The sequence below is a fragment of the Topomyia yanbarensis genome, chromosome 3 (genome assembly GCF_030247195.1).
Source record: "Topomyia yanbarensis strain Yona2022 chromosome 3, ASM3024719v1, whole genome shotgun sequence".
Lineage (NCBI taxonomy): Eukaryota > Metazoa > Arthropoda > Insecta > Diptera > Culicidae > Topomyia > Topomyia yanbarensis.
This window is the reverse complement of record NC_080672.1, coordinates 230948139-230971107: the sequence shown is the minus strand read 5'-3', so window position 1 is coordinate 230971107 and position 22969 is coordinate 230948139. Positions and strand designations below refer to the sequence as shown.

The 22969-nt window shown below is 37.8% G+C and overlaps 1 protein-coding gene and 1 long non-coding RNA gene across 7 annotated transcripts in view; one reads left to right on the top strand and one right to left on the bottom strand.

Annotated features, from left to right (window-relative positions):
- Nucleotides 1–22969, top strand: part of LOC131688995 (uncharacterized) — a 327429-nt gene that overhangs the window by 203293 nt on the left and 101167 nt on the right. The gene's annotated exons all lie outside the window — the stretch shown is intronic.
- Nucleotides 6698–16773, bottom strand: LOC131688999 (uncharacterized). Of its 2 annotated transcripts, XR_009305330.1 has the most exons (5): nt 16106–16773; nt 15815–16037; nt 15479–15742; nt 14788–15109; nt 6698–7365 (listed from the first exon to the last, which is right to left on the bottom strand). It is a non-coding gene; the product is annotated as an uncharacterized LOC131688999 (long non-coding RNA). The 2 variants fall into 2 exon arrangements; XR_009305329.1 differs by lacking the exon at nt 6698–7365 and having other exon boundaries at nt 14672–15109; nt 16106–16771.

Below are 22969 nucleotides of genomic sequence, written 5' to 3'. Positions count from 1 at the left end.
ATTCCATTCCATTCCATTCCATTCCATTCCATTCCATTCCATTCCATTCCATTCCATTCCATTCCATTCCATTCCATTCCATTCCATTCCATTCCATTCCATTCCATTCCATTCCATTCCATTCCATTCCATTCCATTCCATTCCATTCCATTCCATTCCATTCCATTCCATTCCATTCCATTCCATTCCATTCCATTCCATTCCATTCCATTCCATTCCATTCCATTCCATTCCATTCCATTCCATTCCATTCCATTCCATTCCATTCCATTCCATTCCATTCCATTCCATTCCATTCCATTCCATTCCATTCCATTCCATTCCATTCCATTCCATTCCATTCCATTCCATTCCATTCCATTCCATTCCATTCCATTCCATTCCATTCCATTCCATTCCATTCCATTCCATTCCATTCCATTCCATTCCATTCCATTCCATTCCATTCCATTCCATTCCATTCCATTCCATTCCATTCCATTCCATTCCATTCCATTCCATTCCATTCCATTCCATTCCATTCCATTCCATTCCATTCCATTCCATTCCATTCCATTCCATTCCATTCCATTCCATTCCATTCCATTCCATTCCATTCCATTCCATTCCATTCCATTCCATTCCATTCCATTCCATTCCATTCCATTCCATTCCATTCCATTCCATTCCATTCCATTCCATTCCATTCCATTCCATTCCATTCCATTCCATTCCATTCCATTCCATTCCATTCCATTCCATTCCATTCCATTCCATTCCATTCCATTCCATTCCATTCCATTCCATTCCATTCCATTCCATTCCATTCCATTCCATTCCATTCCATTCCATTCCATTCCATTCCATTCCATTCCATTCCATTCCATTCCATTCCATTCCATTCCATTCCATTCCATTCCATTCCATTCCATTCCATTCCATTCCATTCCATTCCATTCCATTCCATTCCATTCCATTCCATTCCATTCCATTCCATTCCATTCCATTCCATTCCATTCCATTCCATTCCATTCCATTCCATTCCATTCCATTCCATTCCATTCCATTCCATTCCATTCCATTCCATTCCATTCCATTCCATTCCATTCCATTCCATTCCATTCCATTCCATTCCATTCCATTCCATTCCATTCCATTCCATTCCATTCCATTCCATTCCATTCCATTCCATTCCATTCCATTCCATTCCATTCCATTCCATTCCATTCCATTCCATTCCATTCCATTCCATTCCATTCCATTCCATTCCATTCCATTCCATTCCATTCCATTCCATTCCATTCCATTCCATTCCATTCCATTCCATTCCATTCCATTCCATTCCATTCCATTCCATTCCATTCCATTCCATTCCATTCCATTCCATTCCATTCCATTCCATTCCATTCCATTCCATTCCATTCCATTCCATTCCATTCCATTCCATTCCATTCCATTCCATTCCATTCCATTCCATTCCATTCCATTCCATTCCATTCCATTCCATTCCATTCCATTCCATTCCATTCCATTCCATTCCATTCCATTCCATTCCATTCCATTCCATTCCATTCCATTCCATTCCATTCCATTCCATTCCATTCCATTCCATTCCATTCCATTCCATTCCATTCCATTCCATTCCATTCCATTCCATTCCATTCCATTCCATTCCATTCCATTCCATTCCATTCCATTCCATTCCATTCCATTCCATTCCATTCCATTCCATTCCATTCCATTCCATTCCATTCCATTCCATTCCATTCCATTCCATTCCATTCCATTCCATTCCATTCCATTCCATTCCATTCCATTCCATTCCATTCCATTCCATTCCATTCCATTCCATTCCATTCCATTCCATTCCATTCCATTCCATTCCATTCCATTCCATTCCATTCCATTCCATTCCATTCCATTCCATTCCATTCCATTCCATTCCATTCCATTCCATTCCATTCCATTCCATTCCATTCCATTCCATTCCATTCCATTCCATTCCATTCCATTCCATTCCATTCCATTCCATTCCATTCCATTCCATTCCATTCCATTCCATTCCATTCCATTCCATTCCATTCCATTCCATTCCATTCCATTCCATTCCATTCCATTCCATTCCATTCCATTCCATTCCATTCCATTCCATTCCATTCCATTCCATTCCATTCCATTCCATTCCATTCCATTCCATTCCATTCCATTCCATTCCATTCCATTCCATTCCATTCCATTCCATTCCATTCCATTCCATTCCATTCCATTCCATTCCATTCCATTCCATTCCATTCCATTCCATTCCATTCCATTCCATTCCATTCCATTCCATTTCATTCCATTTCATTTCATTTCATTTCATTTCATTTCATTTCATTTCATTTCATTTCATTTCATTTCATTTCATTTCATTTCATTTCATTTCATTCCATTCTATTCTGTTCTATTCTATTCTAATCTATTCTAATCTATTCTAATCTATTCTAATCTATTCTAATCTATTCTAATCTATTCTAATCTATTCTAATCTATTCTAATCTATTCTAATCTATTCTAATCTATTCTAATCTATTCTAATCTATTCTAATCTATTCTGATCTATTCTAATCTATTCTAATCTATTCTATTCTTACACTTACATAGCCAGTATTGAAAAGCATCCTGGAAAACACTACATTCTGTATTGTTTTTCTTGTCAATATTAATACTTGAAGCATATTTTCATATGTCGCAAATATTAAAGCGGCCAGGCCTACTGTGCAAAGTTGGGTTTGGAGGTGTTCCAAATTAGACGGCAATTAAAACATTCATTCAATGAATAAGTTAATTAACGAATTGTTTTGAATCTTAAAGGAGGAAGAAACGAGGACAACCGTACCGACCGTTTCAGTTTAAAGGGGATATAATAAATCGTTGGGAGTAACTTGGCTAAGAAAGTTAATGTCACTCCTTTGGTCCTTTGGGATGGGACAAACGTATCTACTCCTTGCTCTGGCGAATAAGCCTAGGTTAAAGCGCCTTTACTCGCTCTCATACTTACCGTGCCATGTCAGATAAGAATATTAACTATAACTACATAATTCCGAAGAATTCAGAAGTAAGTGGAGAATTATTATCTAGAGACAGGCGATCCACGTACCCTAATCCATGACACAGTTCATACTCTCCCTGCCCAAATATTGAAAAAATAAATGCATATAACGAATCTTATGGATATACTTCAGATAGTGAAAATAAAAAATAGAAAAAAAATATAGTCAGAACGATCTCACCGGTAATTGCAGATTCTTCACACTGCGTTGTGGCTCTGTCGGCGTAGATTGCTGGTTGATGTTTCGCTTCTGATGATGATGATGAAAACCACACAATATATTCAGACGTTGGCAAAGTGTCAGTTTTGCTGCTGGAACTTGCTAGCGTTACTCCACTAGCTGCGATGTATATTGCAGCCACAACTGGTCTATCGGTTGGCCAACAACTTTTCCTTTCATATGAAACTCATTACAAAGAAATTGAAAAAATTCCATTTTGACGCATTGGCGGACCCCCCAACAACTTCCCCTTCAACAGTACCAGGTGACCGCTAATATTTTGCTGCAGTACTTTCCTATAGCAAGCGAAAAAGGAACTGACCCATCTTTCAAATATAAGCCATGAATGTCGTTCACTACATTCATTTTGAACCGCTGATATGAAATGTATTTGCAACAGTTCCAACTCAACGGATGATGAAAGTTAGACACACGAGCCATTCACATACATTTGCAACTGCTAGCAAACTAAACCAAACTACGACACCAAGCCGAATAACCGAACTTTCACGAACATTAATCTAGACCAACATTTGAAAAGAGCGGAATTCCAATTTCACATATACGAGACAACTGCTAGCCAATATTAGGATACCAAAATCAAATCCTATTTTACGGATAAAGCCTGAAATAATCGTTTAACAAACTTATATGGTTGACAAATAGGTAACTCATAGTATTACGAAGAAGCAAATGAACGAAAGTGATTAATTAAGTTTAAATCGGATTAAAACTCAATACGCCATATTTATTTGCAGAATGTTATTCCGCCTAAGATTTTACGCCCGCTAAATTGTCAACACTGGAAATTCGCCGTGAAATTATGACATTTCACCATTATTATTTGTTGTTACGCTTTAGATGAGACAATACTATAGTCGAGTATTGACAATACTTTTTATAACTGATGTATTTAAATGTAATTGACGTATTGATGGAAATATAACTAACACATCAATAGTGTTGGTCGCGTAAACAACTAGAATTGCATTATTAAGGGTACAATAGTGAATTTATTCATTTTTCTCTACTGCAATTATAACAACACATTTTAAGGATTGTATTATTCAAAATCGCTCGCAATACCATTATCGAGATCGTCATCAAAATATTCATCTTGAACGTCGGTTTTCGCCTTCCTTCCGCGCTTCGGGATAACGAGGGTCCGTAACATCGCCTCGTAATATGTCTTGTCTCCGACGAATGGCATTAGTTTTTTTAAATCCAGAATTTTCTCGTACGGCAATGGAATAGGCTCGGCTTCCATTTGTTTCAAAAGTGGTAAAGGTTCATCGTTTATCGCATCGTTGCTGCAAATCTCCAATTGGAAGTATTCATCTGATGCCAAATCCGTTTTGTAAAACACAGAGTTCAAACGAGGTTTTTTGTACCGACTAGACAGACTTTTTAAGGACAAAAGTTGATGTTGGTCCAGCTCTTTTACAACGAGCGGCACTTTTCTTTTTATTTGGCTTATAAATACTGCCCAATCTCTTGGTGTTTCGATGTCCATCGAAGTCGTCTGTTTGTCTCTCTCGATTGCTCCGTGGATAGTGTCGACTTCCATGTGGTTGTGGCCACTTACCATGAACTAGTGCCTGATAGTAACATCTCGCCCATCTTTAAAATTTTGTTCAGTTATGCAGCTGAACATCATGCACATTATAAAGTTCAAGTTCTGGCCTCCACAGCGATCGGAAAACAGATTTACAACCTTAATGTCAGGGTTTTCGGCTATGAACACCTTCAAATCAGCTAATATACATGAGCCGATTTCATTAGCTCCTCGTCTACCTCGTCACTCATTCCACATATAGCAGAAGCCCTTATTTTTATTACGATGTATTTGGAAAATCGTGAGGTTGTACGTATACAATTGTCGTTTGTAGAAGGCCAATCCATTTCGTAAATGAGGTGTAGCCAAGCACTTCTGTAAGTCAAAGGACACAGTGCGAACCGTAGAATCGCTTTTGGCATCCGCTACACTCTGCTTTTTTGATTGTATACTATTTTGGCTTGGGTTTGATGCGAGTACAAAAGTTCCTCTGCTTGCCTTTTTTACCTTCGTCATCTGCTTGTTTCAGGAGAATTTTCAAGCGATCACATTCGCCACATGTATCAGCTTTTGGTTTTCGAAAACCAAGATTGAATCCGTTAAAAATAATGCGATACGAGTTATAATGTACGGGATGCTGTGCATCCTTCTTGCACTTGGAAATATACAGTTCGTACATTTTCGAAATATTCAAATCGCTGGACAAATATTTCTCATTAGTATTTTCTCTTGTATAGTGCGAAAAATATGCGGGAAAGGATTAAATATGTTCCTCAATGTATGCTTTGGTTTCAGTCGTGATCGAGCAACGATTGGTATTAAGCATCCGCTTATCATCAGAACAAATAACCATACCGGTAACTTTTTTCAAAACTAGCACGCGAACTTTTTTTTCCGTCACATCAAAAGTGTTCAGAAACATTTTCAGACACACGCGAACCTGACCGCCGTCTCCAGGAAGGTGATACTTGAATGCATAAACTCGTCTGGAATTAACAACCTAAAAATAATGAAAATGACTTTGCTACAATGTTTGAATTATATCATAATTAGTCCACTGATAATATAAATTCGTAAATATAATGAAATCATGCAATGCACGAATTCATTCGTCGTTTTCTGCAACGAAGTATTTTCGTGCATTGTAAATAGTAGGTTTCGTTCATTTCATGAACAAGAATGGCCGCTTGGTGAACGAAAGCTTTCGTAACTTTTACACATTTAATATAAACTGCACGAATTTTATCATTGATAACAACATTATTTTTCGTGAATGAAACGAAATGTTTTGTTTATTTTAATACACGTTTGTGTATATTATGAACCATTTCGTTGGTCGCACCAATTCATTTCGTTTGTTTTAGAAAAGTTTTCAGTCGATCTTTTGGGATCGATGTTGGACAACATCGATTTTTTAAATTTCAAAAAATCGATGTGGCCAAATCGATTTTATTGTAGTACGAAGAAATGATCGCTTGATGAACGAAAGTTTTCATAAATTTTACTTATTTAGTTTGCATTGCACGAATATTATCGTTGATAACGACATTATTTTTCGTGAATGAAACGAAATGTTTCGATTATTTTAATAAACGTTTATGTATATTACGAGCGATTTCATTGCTCACACGAATTTATTTCGTTCATCTTAGGAAAGTTTTCGTATTTATTAGCATATTATTTTTTCAATCGATATTTTAGGATCGATGTTTGACAACAACGATTTTTCAACTAACTAAAAGGATCGATCTAGCTGTTTGATTTAATAAAAAAGAGTGCAGCGACGAGAAGGAGTTTCTTTGTTCTTCCTCGTGGATTTCGGACAAGGCACGACGCTTGTGATTACGGCGATATGAAAAACACGTTCTATTTGATCGAGATCTTAATTGCTACTGATTGAGTGTGTTAGAGTTCACTATTTTATACGTTCAGAGTTCACTATCCTATAACCTAATCCGGAAGTTCATGCATATTTATTTATTCTCTTGGTATTAGTTAATGTATAAATAGAATTCATTTTATAGGCGTAGTAACCCTACTGCTAGGTGATAACAAATTGTAACGAAATTCATTTTCAATATATTAATTAATTAACACCGCCCTCTATTGAACGATTAGTTTCAACATTTTTCCTTGAGTTGGTTTTAGTTGCTTCGGATTTCAGCAGTTTGGTACTGGAGAAACCTTTTGCCTGATCCTCTGCTCCGCCGCGCTGGTTTCGAGATTCTCCTTGCAACGTCGATTGGAAGTATGCACACTTCGGTTATTGCTCGCGTGAATAACACTCTTGCCGTCCTCACCTTGACGACTCTGACTCGACCATCGCTTCCGGGAGCGATTTCCACGATCCGTCCTAAATTCCATTGGAGGGACGGCAAGTTGTCTTGTTTGAGCAAAACTAGCACGCCTTCTTTCAAGGGAATTATCGATTCGTCTTGCCACTTGGGTCGTTGGTGCAGGTGGCTGATATAGTCGCGGCCCCACCGTTTCCAAAAATCTTGAACTGTACGCTTCATCTCCTGAAAACGACGAAGGCTGGTGAAGTTCTTACAGGTTAAATCTGGCTCAGGAATGGAAAACATGGGTTCCCCAATGATGAAGTGACCAGCGGTCAATGCTGTCAAATGTGTTGTTCAAGATGCTTTCGATTTGAATGACCACGGTACCCATTTCATCAAAACGGAACGCTTTGTATCCTAGTATACGTAGAAAATGATGCTTGAAGGACTTGATCCCTGCCTCCCAAAGTCCCCCAAAGTGAGGAGAGCGTGCTGGAATATGATGGAATACGATTCCTTGTTCGAGACAGAAGTTATTCCACGTTTCTGATTTGAACTGTTGAAGGTATTGCAGACGCAACTCCTTGAGTTCGCGGTCCGCTCCTATGAAAGCGGTTGCATTATCGCAATATAAATCCGTGACCCTACCACGTCTACCAACAAACCGCTTGATTGCGTTGATACAAGATTGCGCTGAAAGATCATGGACAATTTCAAGGTGGATTGCCTTCGTTGCCATACAAACGAAACACGCCACATACATCTTCACGGATGCACCTCGACCCAACAGTGGACGTACAAGAAATGGTCCACAATAGCCTAATCCTGATTTAGAAAATACCCGTGCTGGAGTAATTCTTACCTTTGGAAGAGGAGCCATGATCTGATGCTGGAAACGAGGATTGCATCGAAAACATTGTACACAATTTCTAACGATTTTTCGTGCCAAGTTTCTCCCACGCAATGGCCAAAACCGTTGTTTCATTGTAGATAGGAGTAACGTTGGCCCTCCATGCAAGGTTTGCAGGTGGATTGACCGTGCAATCAATGTCGTTAACTGATGACCTGCTGGTAACAATATAGCCTTATATCGAGAGGAGCATTTAAGTTTTCTAATCTGCCCTTAATCCTCACTAGTCCCAGGTCATCCAAAACAAGATTCAGACCCTTGATCAGAGATTTGAAGTTTAATTCAGCATTGCTCAGATGTTTCCCATCGTTACCTTGCAATTTTTCAACTGCCCCAGGGAACGACTCAGTTTGTGCGACCATTATCAGAGATTTGAGCGTGTTGTTTATTTCTGGCCACTCTAGCGATCGAAAATTTCGTTGATTTTGTGGCACAGTGCAATTTCTAGCAAAACGATAGCAATAGGAAGTAACTCTCAGCAACTTAGAGAGTTCCGAAAACCTGTGAAAAATATCATTATCTGAATCAACTACTTGGGTTGTAACTAGTGCTACAACAGGACGACGTTCAATAGCCATCGTCTCATTCGGAAAGCCTTCCAATTGTATTGTTGACCACAGTTCCTTTGGTTGAAGGATGATACAAGGACCATGTAACCACAGTTTATCAGTAAGAATTTGCAACGGACTCACCCCACGGGAAATTCTATCAGCTGGATTCAGTTCGGACGAGATATGCCGCCACTGGTGTCCCGTTGAAATCCTTTGGATTTCTGAAATACGATTAGAAACAAAAAATTTCCAAATAGGAGGGGGTGAGTTTATCCAATGCAGCACTATTGTGGAATCGGTCCAAAGTGTTACATCACCAGAAAAGTCTGTTGTATTTAAAACTTGTTCTACAAGTTGACTCCCCAATAAAGCTACACAAAGCTCCAATCGAGGCACGGTCATGCCTCGCAATGGAGACACACGCGATTTAGCGATCAGAAGGTTGCTACACATATTCTCTTTATCATCGGCGGATACTACATACACGCAACAACCGTATGCTCGTTCAGAAGCACCGCAAAAACAATGTAAAGAGTAGGTTCGATTATTTATCACACGTCGAGGAACTATTAATTTTGCAAGGTTAGGATTTTGTTTTCTATATTCACACCACCACGATGAATCAGTATCAGGTAATTGCTCATCCCACTCGTAACATTTTGCCCATAACTGTTGTACAAATATTTTTGCTCGAACAATAACTGGACCAACCAACCCTAACGGGTCAAATAATTGAGCCATTTCCGACACTACCACCCTTTTAGTGATTGTGCTTAACAATGGCAATGTTAGAATTTTAAAATAAAACTGATAATTCAAAGGATTCCACAAAAGACCGAGGGTTTTCACCGCGTTTGATTTGTCGATTTCAACTTGATCTGGCATTTCTATTAGGTCCGGTTCTATTAACTGTAACACTCGAGAGTCATTGCTACACCATTTCCTGAGAGTAAAACCTCCCCATTCGAAGCAAATTGTTCAATTGAATAGTAGATTCCACTGCCATTTCTAAGTCGTCATCACCTGCCAACGTATCATCGACATATGTTCGAGTCTTTAAGATTTTCGCGCCGAGAGGAAACCTTGCTCCCTCATCTTCTGCAAGCTGATTTAACAAGCGCGTAGATTGGAACGGAGCACAGTTTGTACCATAAGTTACTGTAGTTAAACGATAGGTTTGAAGGGGAGACGAAAAATCATTTCTTCAGATAATTTGAAACAAGTTACGATCATTTGGGTGTACCAATATTTGTCGAAACATTTTTTCAATGTATACAAATTTTGGCATTCGAAAATTTAGCACGATAGCTAAAAGCGGAGGCTGTACCGTTGGTCCAGCGTAAAGCACGTCATTCAAAGAGAGCTGATTGCATCCCTTACACGATGCATCAAATACAACCCTAGTTTTGGTCGAAGAACTATCTGGACGCTGGATAGCATGATGTGGTAAAAAGAAAGAAAGTTTACCTGAGCGAAAACCGGTTTCCATATGTCCGAGACGAGAATATTCCTCCATAAACCGACAGTATTCTTTATGAAAGCGCGGGTCCAATCGAAAACGACGCTCAACGGATTGCATCCTTCGTTCAGCGATCGGGTAGCTATTGCCAAGCAGTGGCAAACGATCTTCTCTCACCGGCATCTGCACTACGTATCGACCAGATGAATCGCGAGAAACAGTTCTCTGAAAATGATCTTCACATCGTTGTTCTTCGGGTGTTAGTGCTGGATTCTCATTTATGCGATCCAGTTCCCAAAACCATTGCAGCATACCATCGAGAGCTGATCCTGTGCTGATAATGCAAATTGACGGCCTTGTTCCCGACGACGCATACATTCCAGACACAGTATAACCGAACGCGGTTCGCTGTAAGGATGGATAACCATCAGCTAAGTTGTAATTACAACTTTCAATTAAACGGAAGAAGAATTCAGCCCCTAGTAATAGATCCACCCCAGCACTAATATTGAATTTTGGGTCGGCTAACACTAAGTTTTTCGGGATCTTCCACCCATTAATATCAACATTTTTGCTAGGCAACACTGCCTAAATCTTCGATATTACTAGGCAATTAGCATTTATGCTAAACATCTTTACACGAGAAACCATTTTCACATCCACCATCTCATTTATGTGTACCTTTCCATGCCCGATTCCAACTACATCCATGTTGGTTTTAACGCGTTTCAGCCCGAGTTTTCTAACTAACGATTCCGATATGAAATTGCACTGCGAGCAATTATCCAACACAACGCGCGCGTAGTTAAACGAATCCGAAACATCCTTTATTTTAATCACCGCGGTAGCTAAAAAAACTTCACAGCCCTCTCGTAATGGATGCGACTTAAACGATTTGGCAACTGGCTCGATTGCTTGCCCTAGTTCTCCATGAACATTTTCGCGTTTGCCATCATTCGGAAGAAGTGCACAAAACGATTGTGTGGATACCGGCGAACGCGACGAGACCGATTGCGATTGGCACTTTTGATAAGTGTGTGATGTATTCAGTGACTGAGATAACTCAAACTCGTTTGCATGTGAGTCACAAGTTACCATAAGGGAATTAGCACTCGCACCAGTATTTGATGTTTGTTCTGGGCTAGCTGGTAAATGTAACATGGTATGATGACGGTTAGTACAAACACTACAACAAATTGAGTTACAATTTTTCGCAAAATGATAACCGTTCAAACAATTGATACACAATTTATGCCTTTTTGCCACATTAAACTTTTCCTTTGGCGACAACCGTTTAAACTGATCACATCGATAAATAGGATGACCCTGCTTGCACATAGGGCATTTATTGGATGGCTCAGAAATCACGAAATTAGAAGACGATTTTGATTTTTGGACTGGTTTAATTTCGTGCGCGGATGGTTCAATTTGCGACAGCTTCACCGATCGAAGGGTCCTGGCTTGCTTTCGAATGAACGCGACTAGCTTATCATAGATTGGTCTTTCTTCTTCGTTACACATATTCTACCATTCTCTCAGTGTGTTGGGATCTAAACGGCTACTCAGCCATTCGACAAGCACTGAATTCCAGTGTTGTTCCATTCCCTTAGAATGCTGACATGACGATCAAACTGATCTACCAGTGCCGACAAACTGGTAGCAGACTCACGTTTCAACGCGGGCATCGAGAATAACGCGGCGAGGTGTCGTTTTATCAAGAGGTTCGGGTTATTGTACCGTTTCTCCAATAACCTCCATGCTATTAAATAATTGTCTGCTGACATTTCAAGAGACGAGATAATACGCTGTGCTTCACATTTAAGCGATGCCTTGAGATAGTGTAATTTTTGTACTGGTGTTAGTTGCATATTGCCATGAACTAGCTATTTAAAGACGTCCCGAAATACTATCCAATCCTCCGGGTTGCCATCAAACTCCGGAATCTCAATTTCGGGCAAGCGGACGGATTAGGTAACTTGACCAGGGTTTGGAGGTTCCCGTGGAAGGTTACGGACATTTTCAGAAGACAATTTTCCAACCAAAGACGATTTAAGTTCAACATACATGTTATGGAACGCGATTCGTTCTTCGGATAACTCTACCTCAGCATGTTCGTCAAAGGCCTCTAACGATTCAATTTCATCTTGTACCTCTGAAAACTGCTTCCACAAATCATCTAATAAATCTAGTCGCACTCGTACTTGAAGACTTTGTGCGGGTTGAAATTCATCATTGAATGATTTAATTAAATTAGCCGAGCCTAAGATGGTTGCTCGTTTGCGATTTAGAACCTTCAACCGATTATGGCGTTGTTACGTTGCGAGAAGCTTCTGAGGTACGGCGTCGTTCCTTGTGACACGATGGAGCGTTCCTCACGAGACGAGATGATTTTCCTACACGTGCTTCCGAATTTTCCGAACACGTTACAGAGCGCAGGAACGGGTCGATACTATGTTGGTTCTGCACTGCGATACGATACGAGATACTTTCCGGCGACACGAATCCAGGGTTTCGGCACCACTGTTTGATTTAATAAAAAAGAGTGCAGCGACGAGAAGGATTTTCTTTGTTCTTCCTCGTGGATTTCGGACAAGGCACGACGCTTGTGATTACGGCGATATGAAAAACACGTTCTATTTGATCGAGACTTTAATTGCTACTGATTGAGTGTGTTAGAGTTTACTATTTTATACGTTTAGAGTTCACTATCCTATAACCTAATCCGGAAGTTCATGCATATTAATTTATTCTCTTGGTATTAGTTAATGTATAAATAGAATTCATTTTATAGGCGTAGTAACCCTACTGCTAGGTGATAACAAATTGTAACGAAATTCATTTTCAATATATTAATTACTTAACACTATCAAAATCGATTTTATTTCAACCTGCTCACCTCTATTGAGGACTAGAAAGATTGTGGTGTGAAGTAATGGCCGCTTGATGAACGAAAGTTTCCGTTAATTTTACATATTTGGTGTACATTGCAGGAATGTTATCGTTGATAACGACATTATTTTTCTTGAATGAAACGAAATGATTCGTTTATTTCAATAAATGATGAACGATTTCGATGGTTCGATGGCCGCACGAATTCATTTCGTTTATCTTAGAAAATTTTTCGTATTTGGGGATCGATGTTTGACAACATCGATTTTTTTTTAATTTAAGAAAAACGATGTGACCAAATCGATTTTATTGTGATACGAAGAAATGGACGCTTGATGAACGAAATTTTTCGTAAATTTTACTTATTTAGTGTACATTGCACGAATATTATCGTCGATAACAACCTTGTTTTGGTGAATGAAACGTTTCGTTTATTTTAATAAACGTTTATGTATATTAAGAACGACTTCGTTGGTCACACGAATTCTTTTCGTTCATCTTAGAAAAGTTTTCGTATTTATTATCCTCTCATTTTTTCATTCGATCTTTTGGGATCGATGTTTGACAACACCGATTTTTTTTAATTAAAGAAAAAGATCCGGCAAAATCGATTTTATTGTGGTATCTAGAAATGGCCGCTTGATGAACGAAGGTTTTCGTAAATTTTACATATTTAGTGTACATTGCACGAATGACGTCGTTGAAAACGACATTATTTTTCGTGAATGAAACGAAATGTTTTGTTTATTTTAAAAAATGTGTGTGTATATTACGAACAAACTCGTTGGTCGCACGAATTCATTTCGTTCGTCTAACAGAATTTTTCGTATTTAATAGCATATTATTTTGACATTGCGCCGGCAGAGAAAAACTCAAACTTATTCATACAAAACCAATGAGCGTTCGCGATGGCTCAACTGAATCCGTACTGCTCCAGTTTCTGGATTAACTGGAAGCAAAAGAGAGGTTCAGAAAATCTTCCTGAAACCGGCAGACACGGATACGGCTACTGAATAGTCAGACCGAGATCGTCGTGATGATCAACAATTATCTGACGTATAGCAACAATGACTCCATATTCTACCTCTATTGAAGCTCTTTGACTTTGACGGTTTGACGAATGGTGCTCGTAAATATTTTAAAGATATTCGTATATATCAGCGAACAATTCGTTTACCGAACGAAGCTGTTTCGTAATAAGCCAACGAAAGTCGTTTCGTGGTTTACAAAAATAAAAGTGTTTCAATAGAACTACGAACGATTCATAATATGTACGAAAAATTCGTATATATTACGAAAACTTTCCGTACGAAACTAACTCCTAGCGATTTACGAATATATTCTATCAGTGTCGTTCTACGTATAATTGTCCCATGTATATGGAATATCCCATTAAACAATGGACAATATTGTGAATAGCGGTAGTACAAAATTTCATATTTATAGAATTTATACATCAATTGAGTAAGTTATATATATATATATATATATATATATATATATATATATATATATATATATATATATATATATATATATATATATATATATATATATATATATATATATATATATATATATATATATATATATATATATATATATATATATATATATATATATATATATATATATATATATATATATATATATATATATATATATATATATATATATATATATATATATATATATATATATATATATATATATATATAGTTATATATAGTTCCAGTTTTGCAGAATTTTACATTTATATCACATAGTATTATTTACTCTTCATGGATGGGATAAAGTAATCTATGGACGTCCTTTTATCAAAATTCTACAATCAACGATTAACTCGAACTTACTCGAAGGCGTCACCGGAACGTAACCGCAACGTGACTGCTCAGAAATTGATCCTGTCCTGAGACTTTCAGTTCCAGCAAATTTTTCAATAGCTTTGATCTGAGCTCTTCGCTGTATTTTTCATTACATTTACGCTTAGAGCAGCTGCAAGATTCTCGTAGCTTTCGGGCTGGTGCTTTCGTGCCATTTTTTTAATATATTCCGAACCCTGTTCCTTAAGTTTCTTGTTATTTAATTTCTTCGTTGAGTTTACAGGAATTGTATGATCACGATCTAGTTCAGCGAAGCCCATTTTATCATGTTTATTTTCATCACTTGCAGCATCTGAAATTATATCCATTATTAGCTATAGAAACTATGCTTCAAAGACGGTTTAAACGGATTATTGTACTACAAACAAATAACCAGACGGTGAAATCGAGAAAGGCGATTGAAGTCTACTATCATTTGGTGCCTGCTGGACCAATACGGTGTGACCAACAGATGGCGTTAGACTACTTGGTGGTAGTCCTGAACGCAAAAACATTCTCCGTGTTACGTCTACTTATCCGTTGTAGAAAAGCGTAGTAGAGAAAATTTTAACCAACGCAGACCAGGCGAGATCCACTCGCATACGCTAAGCTACAAGCAAAAAATATGTGGTCCAATCCGACCCCACCTGGTCTACGGAGGGTTAAATCAAATGTTTCTTACCATTCAAATGATCTTCATCGACGACGGATTGATTACGGTACGGTTCGAAATATTCATAGATTGAAAAGTCATTCATCTATGTCGCATCTCCCTGCGGCTCGTAGTCCTCATCGTCGTATTCCACGCTTAATTCGTTAACCGTGTGTTTCATATCAAATACTGAATTTTCTTTGTCGTGTTGGTTTCCCATTACGTGACAATTTCCATGGCGATCGCCAGATACCGGGCAATTCAAATCAATCGGCAATAGGATCTTGTGTTCCACTTGGGAAGGAGAAGATTTTACAATAACTTAAGATTAACAAAAAATAATCCAAAATTAGTATAAAAATATACCATCCAAAATTCCGACCACTCCGGTTCGAACGGAAAGATCTTGTCGACGAACAAAATTTGGAAGCGTGATAACAGGATACCACTTCAGACCTGATACCACTTTCTAAATGGGCGGAATCAACAGCATATTCTACCGTTGGAAGAATTTTGATTTGAGCATTATCGTTTATTAATCTGTATGCACTAAGAGTGAACTCCGTGCCATCAATATAATTCACCGCATCTAGGAAAAAAACGATATTTACTCAATGAAAATACCTAATACGAATAGAGAAGAACATAGCTACTTACTAGACAAATCAACGACAATCTGCGACATTATCTGATCTGTCATTCTCGATTATTTAATCAGACTATTAAAGAAAACTGAATGGCGGCGTAATAACAATCTGTGCACATCAACAGCTTATATCCAGGATGAAATTCCAGTTTTGACAGTTCGACGGGCAAAAAAGTGCGGTGAAATGACGCCGAAACTGTGATAGGGGTGTAACATTATTTTTTAGGTTTCATCCTTGGGGGCTGTTTTAATAGACAAACATATCACGAGCGGAGATGCCCTTTACACGTGCATTAGTGCGGAGTCATTTCAATACTAATACTCCGAGATCGTTAAATTCACTAACACATTACCAACTGTGTGTTTTTGTAAGTTTCTGTGGTGTCATCACCATTTAATGCTTTCTTGTCCCGGACCAATATCGCTTATTCTCATTAGAATCATGCTTATTCGCATGTAAATCATACGGCTCGCGTTTTGGGTGTAAAACTTCCATTGTAAGGAGGGCAAAACAAGTTTCAATATAATTATCACGTGTAAACAGTCATTTTGAACTGCTCTGTCGACACATGGAATAAGAAGTTTTGTTTACATATTGGCTCTTCCGCCCTTTTGAAATGTTGGTCTAGATTTAACAGGCACGCTTAGCCAGTCTTGCCACAATTAAATCTGTACCGGGAGTTGAAAAATCTTTTCTATCTGTACTTGTCTCTAGGAAAATCTGTACCGGATTATGTACCCAAACAATAATAAATTGGTTTAAAAAATCATTTTTCTTATATTGATTTTTCATTCGAGGAAACCAAACCAGAAATTCTAACTCGGAAGCGGTTGTTTTATTTGCACTGGAATTTCGCAAGGAATCAGTCAGAATTCCGGATGAGTTTGACTGGGAAATATCAATATCAGCGCCAGCTCAAATTCTTGCCGCGACTTTGTTTGTAACCAAATGTCGCTGACAGAGTGGCGGCGAGAAGCTGAGCATTACCATACATTAGAATGCGAGAATTCTGCTTGCAGCAAATCAAATCGAGCATGCCAAAGTATGCGTAGACATTCTGAGTAGATCCGCTCGGCTTCCACTATGAAAGGGATAAAAAGGAATGATTTTGCTGGAAGCAGGTTTATCGGATATCGCATTCTAATATTTGCTTCAGTTCAAGCTCAGTTAGTACCAGCTCCACTTCATCTTCTCGCCATCACTCTGTCAGCAGCCTAACTCGACCTTTACCTGCTGTTTACTGGGATACATCACAGTGTTAAATTATTTTACCTTGCTGTCATATAAAAAATATCTGTACCAATCTGTACTTTTTTACAAAAATCTGCAATCCGTACTGATAAGCTGATCTGTACCAGACACACTTCAAAAATCTGCACCATTCTAGATAAATCTGTACTTGTGACATCACTGCGCTCAGCAGCACGAACGTTTTTGCTTTTCTCTCGTCCGTTTACATGCACAGCAGCCGTAGTCAAACTTGCACAGGTGCATGTAGTGTAGGTTTTTTCCCCAACTTTCGCATTACAATGACATTCGAAATTACTTCTTCCAGTCCTGGTGGCCGAAAACAAAACTGCTCTATGGCGGCATTCACGCACACCAAAGACATTACATTCATTGAACGAAATTCATACGTACACCAACCATGAAATTCATCTATGACTTTCTTGATCGGGCTGCAGCGCGAAAGTTTGTAAGCTTATGACGTTCATAAAAAATGTCACGTTTCCAGCCTTGCTCCCTTACACACAACAGTTTGTCTGGTCGTGACAATCTGGTATATATAGTGCTACCTAGCGGTGTAATCACGACCAAGTAGGCTTTCTTCATATACCGTGCAGAGCCCATCCACCGCTAGGCCTCCATTTACCGATCAATTTGACGGCGAAATTGTTTTGACTCGAATATTGCACGGAATTTAGAAATTATAAATAAAGTGAAATATGGAAATAGTACGTAGAACATCAATATAATATACACTTTCATTACTCATCTTTTCGAATTTTTCCAAATTATTGTATTTGAATGCTGCATTAAATCCGTTGCCATTTTACCGCTTTTTTTTCTCTTAACCCAAACCAACTGTTAATAAAACTGTGTAAGGACAATATTTCTAAGTGAATTATACACAAACCATATGAACAAAGTCTGCAACACATGTTTGGAGCTAATTTGTCGGTAATAAAAAATTATAAACCTAGAATTTTCGGCAAATGGATATCTATTACTTGTAGTGATCGGTGAATGGCACTCTAGAATTGTTGGGCTTTTCGGCTATTTTGCACTGTCTGCCAATTCATTTACAAATTTGTGTATTTTTTCTTGATAGTTGATTAAATATTCTAGTTGAAAACGAAGATCGAATTGAAATGCCTTTTAGCATTGTTTCTTAAAGAGCGTTGGAAGTAGAAACCGCTGTTAATTGATCGGTAGATGGGTCTTGTACGGTAAATGTAAAACGCTAAACCGGAAGTCGCCTTCCTGGTTTTCAGAATGGTGCCAAAGATCGATTTCTGGTATCTATTCGTAAAGCCCGTCCCAAAATACCGATATTGATTAGGATATTGAGAGCATTTGCCACAAAAAATGGGGTGCCGGCAACCGATTTTAGTAAATTGTGGCGAACACTTCGATGCCATTTAATTTTGAATCACAAAATAGAATAAATTCACATCGTAAATATTCAATGCACATACTTTTTTGATCGATTCACTTGTTTCTATAACACTAAGCAAATCATCAAAAAAACTTTTAAGTACAGTTTCACTTGTTTCAAAAATATATTGATTGTAGAACAGAACATGCGATTCTGTTTGCTTCAGCAAAAGGCACAAATATAACAAACAAATAATATTTATTAGAATGTCCCTGTCTGGTTTCCATCAAAAGCTATATATATATATATATATATATATATATATATATATATATATATATATATATATATATATATATATATATATATATATATATATATATATATATATATATATATATATATATATATATATATATATATATATATATATATATATATATATATATATATATATATATATATATATATATATATATATATATATATATATATATATATATATATATATATATATATATATATATATATGGGGCATTCCACGCAAAATTTGCCACAAATTTTTTTTTGCCCAGATCAAATTTTTTTCTCGGTTTAGTAGTCAAAAATATTCGCCACTTTGTTTTTATTTCAACATAGTAGGCGAAACTTTCTAAATTTTTTGTGTTGAATTTCATCATTTGAAAAAACCTACTTTTTTCAATCGCTCGTACTGTTAAAAGTAAAGAAGATACCAAAAAGTGCCCAAGACATGAAATGTGCGCCTTTTTCACAGCTTTCGGATGATGTATCTGATGAGACTTACTCAACGTATAGGTTTCATGGAAAATATTGAAAAGTTTAAAACAAACAGGTTTTTTTTCAAACTTGGACATGATTTTATAAAGTAGTAAAATCATTTTTATTGATGCATTAAAAATTTGGGAGTGGGGAACGTGTACAATCCGCATCATTACTCTCGTAAATCAAATTTTATGTACCTATTCGTCAACTTAAAACTCATAATTTATTCCAAGAACAATCTTTTAGGACAAACTATGCTAAAATAGCCCCAACAATAGAATGATGCGTCATTACAATGAAAATTGTGCAATAATCAACCTTTCCACGCCCAGAAAACAAATTAAATTTGAACTTAATCGTAGAAATAATGTATAGTATATAAGCAAATATTGTAATACCATTCTATGTAGTCTACATATGCTTGACGAAAATAAATAAATAAATTAAATACTTACGGAGATATGAATTTTTCAATCGCGCCTTGCGCGTGAAAAGCGTACCTCCACGCACTTCGTTCGTACTCAGGCTTGACTGTATAAGATTTTATCATATCCGCCATGGCGCTCCTCGACGTGGAAATGGTTGGACATCTACTCTTGGAACGCTCATGTGGTTCTGTGTGACTGCAATTTTTTCTCGTACATAATGAATGTGTAAATAAACCTTCACATTACACAAGAGGTCCATTGTTGCCGTACCTTCAAAATCGTAAACCAATATCCCTTTCGGTATCAGCACTTTACACCAGACGCCACCCTTAAGGAAAACATGCAAAGCTAATGCGTTATGTTTCTTTAAAATTATTATTGTTTTATACTCAATTATGTAGTTGATTTTATAATAAAATCCTTGAAGAATTGGGATCCTGGGAGAATTGTTGTTGGGTCGTTGTATGAGATAATTTTAAAAATGAATCATATCGTCGCTGTTGTGCTATCTTATGACAAGCGCCATTTAGCACATTTCGAGAAAAACGATTTTTCAAGTTTGAGATTGAATATCTTGAAACTTATAAATGGTATAAACAATCCTAAGAAGACAATTGATGCTTCTATTTATTCTGCATAAATCTCTCAAATATTACGAAGATCGGTTGATTATGTTGCGAGTTTTTACTATGAATGTAAACAAAAGTCGCACTCACACGTGTCATAGGCGTGTATTGATGACAAAATTTGTATGACGTGTCATAATCGTGCATGGAAAATTTTCCATAGAAAAAAATCATCAATTTTTAACTTTTATTCATATCTTTGCGTTCATATGGTCTATAAACAATTGGTGAAATGCATTTTGAAGAAAATGAGTCAGGGAATCTAGAAAAAATTGTTATTTTTGGTTACAGTGTTGCCAAATATCCTTTATTTCCAGTTTAAAACTAAAACTGTGTTTTTCTAACAACTCGTGTAATATTCTTTTGAAAATGTTTATGCCATTGTGTTCCTCAGACATTTTCACACATAAAAACATCTAAAACTTCAATATAACTTGAGCAAATCCCTAGATACAGTGATTTGAAGCAAAAAACTCACAATTTCTCATCATGTTTCTCGCTATATTTTTTTTTATTCAAACCGTTTATTTGATAAGGCACGTTGCGTTAGCTTAAAGGTGCCAATTTTGTTTTGTTTTACATTTTAAATTGCTTAAAACTAGGGGATTACATATTGATTTTTTAAAATGAGACTAATGCGATTTTATAGCTATCTTATATATCTACACAAGGGGATAATATTATTTTCGTAAGATTAGGGGGGTCATTTAGTTTTTGTGGCAATATGGTTTGACATTTTTATCAGTGAGATTATTGGAGCAAATAATGTTTAATTAAGGGGGACAATTTTTTACGGCTAACTTAAAACTAGGAATAACTAGAGGGCATGATTGAATTTTGTAAAGATTCGTAATTATAGTTATTTTTGGGGGTAGTAGAGTTGGGCAATTTCAACGAGATTATATAATATAATAGTTAAAACTAGAAGAGACAAGAAGAGCTAAATGCTTCGTGATGATATTGGGGGGGGGGGGGGGGGGGGTAGGGGTGTTACTTCTGGGTATAAGAGTCAGGGGAGGGAGGGTAGACAAAGATGGCAGGGAGAGAAAATTATTTCAGTTTCAGGCATCGTGAGATCAACGGATGGATTACAAACTCGGGTGGCCTTCATCAGGGGAATCATGTACTGGGACGCCGGGTGGTCCTCCTCAAGATGGCAGGGGTTTTTCCAGACGATTTCGTAGTACGGCTCAGATGTGGATCGGCTACATTTCGAGTTAAGCGTGTTATGTTCGTGCCGTAGGTCCCGTGTTTGTTGGCTCATTCGATACAGATGCTTTGATACAGGTGGAAGAGGGTTCTGAGAATGATAAGGAAAATAACAAGGGGCAGTTAGACTTGTATATTGATGGTTTTCACAAAGGTGTATATAAGGGACATATAGAGAACATCGCGGCTTACCAGCACATCTCGAACCGGGACGTTGGGTGGTCTTCCTCGGGCCCGCAGGGTATCCATTAGCCGAGACCTAGCGGAAGTGTACTCGGTGCACGCCCAGACAATGTGCTCGATGTCGTGATAGCCGTCGCCACAAGCGCAGATACCACTATCCACGAGCCCAATACGCCGGAGATGTGCATCCAGCGTGTAATGGTTTGCCATGAGTCGGGACATCACACGAATGAAGTCACGACCCACATCCATCCCCTTGAACCAAGGTTTCGTCGATACCTTAGGGATTATCGAATGTAGCCACCTTCCCAGCTCTCCGCTGCTCCACGAAGTTTGCCAACTTTCGAGGGTTCTCTGATGAGTAATACTGAAAAATTCGCTGAAGCAAATTGGTCTTTCGTAAACGTCTCCTTCTAAGGCACCCACCTTAGCTAAGGAGTCTGCCTTCTCATTGCCCGGAATGGAGCAATGAGAAGGGACCCATACCAAGGTAATCTGGAAAGAGTTGTCAGATAAAGCACTCAGTAGCTCCCGTATTTTCCCCAAAAAATACGAGGAGTGCTTTCCATGTTTCATCGAGCGAATAGCGTCAATAGAACTGAGGCTATCCGTAACGATGAAGTAATGGCCTGCGGGTAATGTTTCAATGACTCCAAGGGTATACTGAATGGCAGCTAGTTCTGCGGCGTAAACTGAAGCAGGGTCACTGAGTTTGTAGGAGGCGGTGAACTTTTGATTGAAAATACCGAAGCCAGTGGATCCTTCGAGGTTTGATCCGTCAGTATAAAACATCTTAGAACAGTCGACTTCTCGGAATTTATTATAAAAAATGTTTGGAACCACTTGTGGGCGTATGTGGTCCGGAATTCCACTAATCTCGTTTTTCATGGATGTGTCGAAGAAAACAGTAGATTCAGAAGTATTTATGAAATGCACACGGTTGGGATTGTAAGAAGAAGGGTTAATATTCTGCGCCATGTAGTCAAAGTACAGGGACATGAAACGGGTCTGAGAATTGAGCTCAACAAGCCTTTCGAAATTTTCAA